The sequence below is a fragment of the Podarcis raffonei genome, chromosome 5 (assembly GCF_027172205.1).
Source record: "Podarcis raffonei isolate rPodRaf1 chromosome 5, rPodRaf1.pri, whole genome shotgun sequence".
NCBI classification, from domain to species: domain Eukaryota; kingdom Metazoa; phylum Chordata; class Lepidosauria; order Squamata; family Lacertidae; genus Podarcis; species Podarcis raffonei.
Genome location: NC_070606.1, coordinates 53361732 through 53373816, shown reverse-complemented (window position 1 = coordinate 53373816; position 12085 = coordinate 53361732).

Below are 12085 nucleotides of genomic sequence, written 5' to 3'. Positions count from 1 at the left end.
GCTCCCCTCTTCTTTCCCTGCCACCCCTTAGAACATTGTTTTGTACATTGTTGCCGTTAGGCTTTAAGGGAAAGCATTCAGTCTCTCGCTTGGTCTTGCCAAATCCAATTTCCTCTTTGCCATGCTTCCCACAGATATGATCATGATTGCCGCTCATTTGCTGCCAGAGTTCTTGTCAGATAAGCAATATGCAGATGGCTGAGTTTAGCTGTAACCAGACTCCCATCAAACAGCACAATCCGAAGACAGTGCCAGTGCTTTGGATTATACGCAGCTCCAATGTAATCCCTTCTACCATGGTGGGCTAAGTCTAGTAAACATTGCTAGATCTAGGCAAAAAGTTAATCTGACATGACATTTCACGCTCAAGTAACGAAGAATTAATGGCAACAAGCACATCTTAGTGGATAAAAGCACTAGCTTCCTTGTACAAATTATACCTCAGTTTTGAACTCACAAGATGGCCTTTACCAAAACCAAAACACTCCATAAGCCCCAGTTTAACACCTGTAGAAAGCAGAATCTGGGGCTGCTATCTTCTGGTATAAATACAAGTCCCCGCTGCAAAACCCAGCTATCTAGAGGCTGGATTTCTTAAAAAAAGAGAAGCCTGGAACTGCAATGGGTTCCTGAAAGCAAACACGCATGCCAAAACTAGTAAAGCAGCCTAGATCCAAAAGGAAAGCTATCAGCAGAAGGGGCACCTGTGCGGAGCCCCTGGCCTACCTGGCAGAAAGTGTGCAAAGTCCAAAGGTCAGGAAACACAGTCAATTGACAAAATCAAGTCTGAAGTACAGCAGTCAGGATACAGTCCAGAATCAACCCCACAGAGGTCCAGGAGCAACCAAGCCAAGGTCCATCAACATGGGCAGTTGAGCAGACACAGCACCTCAGCTCTGTTTCCCTTGTGTACTTTGCATGCTGATTGCAGCATCTGAGCTTGATGAGGCAGGTGACTCTCACCTGTTCCAAGCCTCCTCCAGCTGAGGAATCACAGCCCTCCTCCCAGAGCTAACGAGCCCCACCTGGCCAGCCAGGGAGCTGGGCTGTGGGCTTTTGCCTGCCTCAGCCTCCAAGAGCACCCCTCCCGCTGCTCCCTATGCCTCAGAGCCCACTGTGTTGGTGGTGACAGGGGCTCCTCTGGCTCTGGTGACGAATCCTGCTGCTTTGGTTCCTGTGTACTGACCCCCATCCCCTCCTCATCCTCCATCACCCTGTGAGTACTTCCTACACCAACCTCTCTTTCCCCATCCCCTGCTTGCCCTGGTGTGTCCCAGTCCCAGCTACACCCCTCACTGGGATCCTCCTCCTCCTCATCCTGCTCTGGGAAAAGAGAGGAGCCCTAGCTCAAGACAAGTTGGCTGTGAAACCAAAACTTAGGAATCCCGTTTCAGCACAAGATTTTTGACATGAGAGAGAAGCCATTTGACAGCAAAGGCATAACTCAGGATACAGGGTGAAAATCGCTCCTCAGTGATTGAGGCAAACCCAGACCAAAGTTTCCCTATCCTTGCCCTTGGAAGAAACTTCTGTTAGGGCACGGCCCAAGTAACTCCCGTTGAGAAAGGGAACAAGGACACACTTGGCTGTGAATGTGAATGCCTTTGGTCTGCTACAGACTTACAATATTATATTATCTATTCTTTTCTATCAAATGGGCTACTACAGCTTGAGCTGATCCATGCTACCTTCCTCATCAAACTGGATGCCGGTAGGTTTGAGCATGCTGGCTGCTCTCTACGGTCCATCATTTCCCTGCCTTACGTAACCTGTATTGCTTCCGAGAGGCCCAGATAATGAATTTCAAAGGTGTCGCCTGCTTGCCCAGCCCTAATTGACTCAGCTTCCATTTACGTCACTGAGTCTGTTAATTATTCAGGGCAGATTTCTCAGTTGGCCACAGTCAATACTACCTAGCAACTGCTCTTGATACTTCAGCCTGCTCCCCGCCAGGCTTTCTGGTAAAAGCAGATGCTGCATTTAGAAATGCAGTTCTGGCACTTCTCTTTAAAGCCTCTTATTAGCTCACAGAACCATCAACAAGGTTTAAAAGCAAAACAAAAACAGAAAAGCAACATGAACATAAGAACATAAAATAGCCATAATGGATCAGACCACAGGTTTATAGTGCCACATCTTGTTACGCAGTGGCCAATCAGATATCGCTAGAAACTCGCAATCGGGACATAAGGCCAATAGTCCTCTCGATATTGTTGTTCCCCAGCAACTGATGTTTGGAGCCATATAGCCTCTGAACCAAGAGGTAATATTGTGAATTCATCCAATCTTCTTCTAAAACAATCTAATTTAAAACAATCTTTTCACTGCATGCCTTGCCAGAGCAGAAGTAAGAACCATACCAATGAAATGAAATCAGGCTACCCCTGCAGGACGGCAGCCCCTTTAATATTCTTAGATACACATGGTTTTCAAGAACCAGCTACTGCCCACTACAAATGTTCCCATCTCGATTCTGTCACTTAGAATGGGAATTGATTGACACCACAACAATATGTTTTATGGTCACTTTGTTTCTTGAGGCCATGGCAACTCCCTGCTAATGTCTGACTCATTGGCCAAGAGCACAAGTTGTCAATTTTACCTGCCTACACAGGCTGAAGGGGGAGAAAAAAGCAGCCAGAACATCAGTTGCTGTTGTCTTTTTATTCTGAAATAGACTGATATTCTCAAGGGGGCAGTGGCCATTTTGTAAAACTGGCAGCTGAAGAGAACTCTGAACTTTGGCTCTACCCAAACAGTAAACAACGTTTTAAAATGATGTTTGGCATCAAGGCTCAGTTTCTGTCGACTGACACCTCCTTTTTCCATCTCCCAAACCAAATCAATAGCACAAGGTTTCTAACTGCTGCCACCAAACCAATAATATAGCTCTGGTAGTGAGAAATACTTGCTGCTTCCTGGAAACTCTTTTGCATTCATTGTTACAGAACGCCAATAACCTACATGTTAGCAATTCTAACCACAAATTTCAAAATGCCATTGATGCTTATAAAAGTTGATTGTTCTACATTCACCTTCTCAGGAGTCCACAAGTACACACTGCTGCAGCCACAGTGGTGGAAGCTGGTGTTTCCAAAATTGTTACTCCAGAAAAAAAAAGACATGAGGGGCACCTGTTGTCCAATCAGCAGCCACCCAATGTCCCAATAACTAGGATCCCACCAACACTCTGACACCTCCAAACAGCTGAGATGCCACCAGGATACCTTGCTAAGCTTTTCAGCCCTTGGTTCTACCCACCCAAAGCTCCTCCTGACTGCTTCAGGGGCAGAGGAAGGGGGTGTGGTGAGGGCAAGCCACTGAGGGGGGGGTGACAAATGCCAGGTGGCACTCACTGTGGGGCCTGCAGCGCGCCTGGGCCACACGTCTCTTTTGGGAGTGATGCATTGGCTGGGGCACCCACAGGTTCCGCGCCATCCCAAACGATCCGCCTCCCGCCTCCCCCTCATCTGTAGGGTGGCTGAGTGGGAGGAGGCAGACAGACTCCTCGGAGGCCCCACGGAGCGTCCTGCCCTGGCTTGTCCCATCCCGCTCGCCGCCCTAGGCGCATGATCGGCTTGCTTCGCCGCTGGACTGCTTGACTCACATTCTGCCAATAATAATAATAATAATAATTATACCCTGTCCATCTGGCTGGGTTTTCCCAGCAACTCTGGACGGCTCCCAACAGAATATTAAAAACACGATAACACATCAAACATTAAAAACTTCCTTTAACAGGGCTGCCTTCAGATGTTTTCTAAAAGTCAGATAATTGTTTATTTCCTTGACAACTGATAGGAGGGTGTTCCACAGAATGGGCACCACCACCGAGAAGGCCCTCTGGCTGGTTCCCTGTAACCTTAGTTCTCACAGTGAGGGAACTGCCAGAAGGCCCTCGGAGCTGGACCTCAGTGTCCAGACTGAACAATGGGGGTGGAGACACTCCTTCATGTATACTGGGCCGAGGCCATTTAGAGCTTTAAAGGTCAGCACCAACCCTTTGAATTTTGCACGGAAACATACTGGGAGCTTTCTGCGTATGAAAGCCCTTCCTGTCAGTCAGAATAACTGCATGCAACTATAGTACTCCTGTCCTAACCTTCCCTGGTGATGGGCAGTGCTGTGAACAAAAGGAAACAAATGCTTTGGCAAGATCACAATCTGAAGGATAAACTATATGGGATGCATATCTTAAAAACAAATAGAAACACATCAAAGCAACTGCAAGGATGGAGGACCAGGACAATGGCACACTGGGGGGCGGGCGGGGGGGGATTAAATCAAAATCCCCTCTAAAAATTCCATTAGTACCAAATGGTAGGGAGAGTTAGGTATTGTATACCTCTATTATTTGCATATTTTACTTCTCCAACAAGGCTAGTAACAGTGGACGAATCTTTGTTTGTTGGAGTAGGGAGGTTGTTTTATAGGTTTCTTTTGAAAGAAATGGATCTCCTGAGTTACATCATGTGTATTGTGGCCTTGTGTGCCAAGGCTGTAGGAATGATCACTGGGTTGTGGAGCACACTCCTGCCCACGGGCAGCCTCAGCTGTCTGCACGTGTGACCTTGGGGTGCGGGGCACACACACCCCTCACAGATAAAGCCACAGCTGTCTGAACATCTTGCCCTCTGTCTAACCTTTTGTGGTCTCAGTAGTCTGCCATGTCCTGTCTGTGACCTTTGTCTCTGAGACCTTTGTCTCCTTCGTCATACCTTGTGCAAGGGGAAAATGACGCGGTGGAAACAGGTGCCAAAATAACTTTGTTTTTTAAAAAAAAGATATTTATTAAGAATTTAGAGATTACAAAAAAGAGAAACAGAAAACAAACAGCAAAAAAATTAACAACATATACATTACAATATATAAAAAGTAAATAGAAAAAAAGAAAAAAGAAAAAGGAAAAATAGAAAGAAAAATACAGCAATAACAATAAAAAAGTAAAAGTAAAACACACATCCAACATTCCATCTCTTTGTCTTTCATTTACTTGTTTCATCGACCTCCTCACACCTCCCTTTTTGTATTCTAATTTAATTATTTGTTTCAGCAAATTCTTTCCATCTTTCTCAATTTTTATTGGATAATTTATCTTAACAGTCTAACCTATCAATTAACTCAGCAAATCCTTTTCATCTTTCAAAATATTCTGTCATTCAATTTACCTTAATTTATTTTAACCTTATCTTACGATAAAATACCTTAAATCCTAGAACTTAATACTTATTTATACGTCTCCTAATATCATTTCTACTAAAGCCAAATAATTTCATTCCACCATTTTTCCTAATTCCCAAAATAAATTTTACCCTAATTCCCAAAATAAATTTTTAAAGCTTTCTTCCAATCTTCATCCAACGTCCCTTCTTCCTGGTCTCGGGTTATGTCAGGCCTTACTGTCCTTTCCATCTAGTCCATCAACCTGGTAACCTTATGTCCGAGGCTCTTAAGTCTTTTCCATGTCCCTTCTGCAGTTCTTCTTCTTGTTTATACCAGCACTTTGCCTTGTCTTTTGTTAGTCTCTTTCTTAATTTCTTTCCTTTCTCATTGAGGAGTAGATCTCGGGGAAACTCCAACCCAAAAATATCTCAGGGCCTTGGTTCTATCCATCTGTGTTACTTGAGGTTCAGCAGCAACCTCCTCCATTGTCTTCTGCATTTGCACTTACCCTGTCAAAACAGGTTCCTGGGTTGGGTCCTGAGTGGTTTCTATATAAGTATTCACTGTTTGTCCAAAATTTTGAACTGCAACAGTCATCAGATTCATCTTCTCATGCATCTGCTCCAGCAAAGCGTTTGTCTTGCAAAAAGCAAGCACCAAAACTTCTTCTATATCCATTTTTGTTCAAGGTCAGAGTCTGGTCTCACGATCCTAATCTCCACAGCTGTGAAATCCCCAGATCGACTCCAGCAACAATTTAACAAGCTCCCTCTAGAGGGAACAATTTCCATTTGTATCCATCTTTTAAAGGCAAGTCCAGCAAAAGAAAGTTACTTTCATTTTTCAAATTTTGTTTCTTTTAAGTGCAAAAGGTAACTTTGGAATCAATTTGTTTCTCTTCTTTAACTATCTGTCAAAAAACATTCCATTCACAGTTGATGGGCTTCCCCAAAAGCTTCTGTCTCTGACACCCCGTTCCCAGGTTTGAAACGGTGGAAATTTATCTTTCTTTCCTCTCTCTCCACAGGCTTAAACAATCAAAAATTCCCCCTCTTTTCCCCTGCTTCCAAGAGGGGTTAAAAATGAAGGAAATTTAGGTCTTTATATACAACTCTCCAGACGTTGGCTTGCACAATTTTTGCTTCAGTCTATATACAAAAAGCGGAAGGCGGACTTCCTGTTTAGACCTTCCCGCTTCAATACCAAATTAAAGTGTTTCTTAGTCCAATTTTCCGTTCTAGTCACGGGTACTTGTTTAGAGTCCAATTGTCCACAGGAAAAAGTCAGCGCTCTCTGGCAACAGCTGTGCGGCTTCACTCCGTAAGAATAGCGGTCGATTCAAGACACCGCGCTGCTCACCCCACGTCGCTTCGGATCCCCGAAAAAGGGGTTTCCCAGCGAGTAGGGGAGGTGCTCCTGGTGTCAGCCGAATCCCACGTTCCCAGGCTTCCTCCGCCTGGGATTTTTAAGGGGTCTCTGCCTTCGCCGCGGCGGCAAGACCCGATTTTCACAGAGCGGGTTCCTCTGAGTCAGAGGAATTCCGCCATTGCCGATGGCGCTAACCCGGAAGTCCCAGGTGCCAAAATAACTTTGTACCACCCCACGACCTCGGGACTCGAAGATCTGTAAAGGTCACAGTTCAAAATGTATCTGACTGGTTTTGCATATTGTGCCAATAAAAGGAGCCTCCACAGTGCTAGGCGGCAGCTTGCTTGCAGCTCGCTTGTTCACAGCTCACCTGCATTACCAACTCCTGCCTCATGTCCTTCACTTCACAAGGCAGACAGTCCCCAAGCCCACTCCTGCTCCCACAAATGCAGGGGTTAGACTAGATGACTCTTTGGGTCCCCTCCCAACTCTACCATTATTCTAATTTGCTGCTGGAGTACATGCAGGAGGAGACCGTGCGTGAGCATGGTCTTCCTGCAGCCAATCAGAAGCTGCACTTTGGTTTCTGAACATTTTGGAAGTCAAATGGACTTCCGGAACAGATTCTGTTCAACTTCCAAGATACGACTATACAGGGCAGAGATAGGATTTGAACCTCAACTCTTAAGCTCCCCAAATTGTGGTCTTCAATTATTTTATTCCATACACACACAAAACCCCATTCCCCCCCCCTTGTATCTTCTGCCTGATCTATGGGGCCCAACCTTTTCTTCTCTCTGCCTTGCCTTCAGTGAGCCCCTTCAGCATTTGCCAAAGGACAGCTACTCATGGAACATTCAATGGGGCAAGCAGAGAAAATCTCTGCGGACCCTTTCCATGCATGCTCTGACCTGCTCTGGATGTGATTGCCAGCAAAAAAAATCAACACGTTGATTTTATATTATGGGTTTTGCAGTGGTTTTCAGGGAGGGGAGTGTCAGACTTTTAAGAATTTGAGAAGGCGTCAGGGGTCTCTGATTGGATGCCTGATTGAGGTACTGCCAAGATCAATAAAGACAATAACAGACAGAAAAAAAGAAAATACAGAATAAGGCACCTGTGAGATAACCAAGGGCTGGGATGGAGGCAATCATACCGCCTTTATCTCATCATGTGCTCATACTGCCTTTATAAAAGAGAGACTGGTTGTGTATGTTCTTGCAATGCCACCTAGTGGACACAATTAAAATTAAGCCAATATTGTCTCAATATTGTATATTGTACGTAGAATCATAGAATCATAGAGTTGGAAGAGACCACAAGGGCCATCGAGTTCAACCCCCTGCCAAGCAGGAAACACCATCAGAGCACTCCTGACATATGGTTGTCAAGCCTCTGCTTAAAGACCTCCAAAGAAGGAGACTCCACCACACTCCTTGGCAGCAAATTCCACTGTCGAACAGCTCTTACTGTCAGGAAGTTCTTCCTAATGTTTAGGTGGAATCTTCTTTCTTGTAGTTTGGATCCATTGCTCCGTGTCCGCTTCTCTGGAGCAGCAGAAAACAACCTTTCTCCCTCCTCTATGTGACATCCTTTTATATATTTAAACATGGCTATCATATCACCCCTTAACCTCCTTTTCTCCAGGCTAAACATGCCCAGCTCCCTTAGCCGTTCCTCATAAGGCATCGTTTCCAGGCCTTTGACCATTTTGGTGTATTAATGAATACACGTACGCACACAAAACCACTATCTTGTGGCATCTGAAACGACTCACAGGTTACTTGTGACACCAGGAGCTTCTCCGGAGCACATTTCTATCCCCATCCCTCCACCACTCCCATGTTATCCCATCTGAATGGTGTTGCTTAGCTTATTTTTCAGTAGCTGCTTTGTTAACAGTTTTTATAGACTGTACTTGGTTCACTGATGATTTTTACATTGTTCTATATGATTTATGCTGTGTTTTTGATGTTCTGCCATGTTATTGTTGCTTCCTGTTTGCAAGCCGCTTTGGGGTTTATTTGAATGAAAAACAGCATGGAAATATAATAAATCAAATCACAGAATCATAGAATTCTTAATCTTCCCACTTTTCACCTTCACAATCCTATTTCCGAAGCCACTTCTCTCTTCTGTTCGGTAGCCCTGCCTTGCCCTTCCCCCTTGTCACCTTCACCCCATACTCATCCCTCCTCCTTTCCCCCTTTTTTTGTACCTCTCCTTGTACCCAAGGCTTTCCCATGGTAACCTCCTGGCCCCGCACAGCCCTCAAGCTGCCAGCTAAATGTGTCACTGGGCTCTGGGAAGGAGCCATGAGGTTCTGGCAGGTTCTAGAGCCTTCCCACCTCCTTCCCAAAGCTGAGAAAGCGCTAACCAGGCTAACTCTCACACCTCCTTTCCAAAGCCCAGCACTCCACCTACCTGGCTCTGCAATGGCGGGCGGGGGGGGGGATGTTGCTGAGGGCCATCCAAAAAAGGCATTGAGGGTCAAAAAATAAAATAATAATACCGTATTTTTCGCACTCTAGGACGCACTTTTCCCCCTCCAAAAATGAAGGGGAAATGTGTGTGCGTCCTATGGTGCGAATGCAAGCTTTCGCTGAAGCCTGGAAAGCGAGAGGGGTCGGTGCGCACCGACCCCTCTCGCTCTCCAGGCTTCAGGAGAGCCCCACCGCCAGCCCCACAAGCTCGGGGGACAGCGGGGAGGCGGAACGCCGCCATCCCGCTGTCCCCCGACTTGGTTAGAAGGCTGGCGGGGGGGGGGGAGAAGCCTGCTCCTCCCCGTCGCCAGCCCCGCAAACTCGGGAGACAGCGGGAGAGGCGCAGCGCGCCCTTCCCGCTGTCCCCCGACTTGGCTAGAAGGCTGGCGGGGGGGGGGAGAAGCCTGCTCCTCCCCGTCGCCAGCCCCGCAAACTCGGGAGACAGCGGGAGAGGCGCAGCGCGCCCTTCCCGCTGTCCCCCGACTTGGCTAGAAGGCTGGCGGGGGGGAGAAGCCTGCTCCTCCCTGTCGCCAGCCCCGCAAACTCGGGAGACAGCGGGAGAGGCGCAGCGCGCCCTTCCCGCTGTCCCCCGACTTGGCTAGAAGGCTGGCGACGGGGAGAAGCCTGCTCCTCCCCGTCGCCAGCCCGGCAAACTCGGGAGACAGCGGGAGAGGCGCAGCGCGCCCTTCCCGCTGTCCCCCGACTTGGCTAGAAGGCTGGCGGGGGGGAGAAGCCGGCTCCTCCCCGTCGCCAGCCCCGCAAACTCGGGAGACAGCGGAGAGGCTCAGCGCGCCCTTCCCGCTGTCCCCCGACTTGGCTAGAAGGCTGGCGGGGGGGAGAAGCCTGCTCCTCCCCGTCGCCAGCCCCGCAAACTCGGGAGACAGCGGGAGAGGCTCAGCGCGCCCTTCCCGCTGTCCCCCGACTTGGCTAGAAGGCTGGCGACGGGGAGAAGCCTGCTCCTCCCCGTCGCCAGCCCGGCAAACTCGGGAGACAGTGGGAGAGGCGCAGCGCGCCCTTCCCGCTGTCCCCCGACTTGGCTAGAAGGCTGGCGGGGGGGAGAAGCCGGCTCCTCCCCGTTGCCAGCCCCGCAAACTCGGGAGACAGCGGGAGAGGCGCAGCACGCCATCCCGCTGTCTCCCGACATGGTTTGGAGGCTGGCGGAGGGCTTCCTCCTCCCCCAGCCCCGCAAGCTCCCAGAGCGATGCCAAAGCTGCGCGCAGCTTCGGCATGGCTCTGGGTCCCATTCTGGGGAAGGGGGAAGCTCGGGCTTCCCCCGCCCCAGCCTGGCGGGGGGGGGAATTTTTTCCCCCTTTATTCCCCCCCCCCCAAATCTAGGTGCGTCATATGGACCGGTGCGTCCTATAGTGCGAAAAATACGGTAATTTATTATTTATACCCCGTCCATCTGGTTGGGTTTCCCCAGCCACTCTGGGCAGCTTCCAACAGAATATTAGAAACACGATAACACATCAAACATTAAAAACTTCCCTAAACAGGGCTGCCTTCAGATGTCTTCTAAAAGTCAGATAGTTGTTTATTTCCTTGACATCTGACTGGAGGGCATTCCACAGGGTGAGTGCCACTACCAAGAAGGCCCTCTGCCTGGTCCCCTGTAACCTTAGTTCTCACAGTGAGGCAACTGCCAGAAGGCCCTTGGCAATGGACCTCAGTGTCTGGGCAGAGCAATGGGGGTAGAGACGCTCCTTCAGGTATACTGGGCCGAGGCCGTTTAGGGCTTTAAAGGTCAGCACCAACCCTTTGAATTTTGCTCAGAAACGTACTGAGAGACAACATAGGTCTTTCAGGACCGGTGTTACATGTGGCCTTTGGGGTGTGTGCTGAACCATCTTCTTGATAAATTCTATATTACTTACAAAGGGTTGCATTTGACTAACTTTTACTCAAGGTAAACCCAAAGTAGAATATGAGATAGAACAGGAGAGAAGCTTGATGGCTTAGGCATCGCTTGCAGCCTCCAACATGGAGAGACTCCATATCAATGTACTGACGTGAGGTTTTGGGAGCAGACCTGCAGGACAATTCAACCGAGCAAAGCATTTACTGCTGCCTCCTAATGGACCATTTCCCTGAACACAATCTTTGATGTACTTAACCTAGTAATGTGAGCATTGGCATGGTACGGTTACATGTTTGACAACCTGAACAATACATTTTCTTTTTATACGCTTTGTGCAATGCTGTCGACGGTGACAAGAACAAAACAGTAAAACACAGCAGGGCTTGCCCAGTTGTCCAGTTAAAGTCTGTTGCCTTTTGCATAAAATACATAAAATGTTTCTGTATCCTCTTCCCATTAAAAAAGAGCCAGAAATGAGCTCTTGGGAACCATTAGACAATTCGAATGTATCAGAGTGAGTCATTTTCTGGCTTAGCAGGAATTTTCAGTAGCTCTCACCCTTCGAGGTTGGAACTTAATGATGAAATCAACGGCGGAATTTCAATCAGATTTCTTAATAAAGCAAAGCAAGGAGGTGTTAATAAAAGAGCAGGGGATCTTGCAGTGCATTGCTGCGACTAATCTTTAAATCACTAAAAGTGATGGACAAATTACTCTTAACTCCTCCGCTAGCATTTATCTTTTGCTCTGAAATATTAATGGCCAGTTTGCGTTTAATTCAGTTACTATAGCAGATGAACTACCTGAGCCAATATACGAAAAGATCACAAATCACTTTCCCTGTCCCCTGGTTGTATCTCTGCCTTGGCAATGAGGATAGTCAACCTCACATTGCTACCATCACTTAAAGGATGTCCTTCTCCCACCCCTGGGGGCAGGGGGACTTGTTCTCTCCATGAGTCTATCATGGCCACCTTGTGCCTAATTCACCACTTCAGCTCCACCTACACAGGACCAACTGAGGCTTTATCACATCCACTAATGATCACGTCCGCCTAACATGGTTAGAACTCTGTGTGGGTAGGGTGATGTCTTTTGTCTTAGCTTCTCACTTAAGTTAACTGGATTTGTGCAGTAAATGACCAGCAGTGGTGACATCTACACCAGACCTTTAAGATACATGGCTTCTCCCAAAGAATCCTGGGAACTGAAG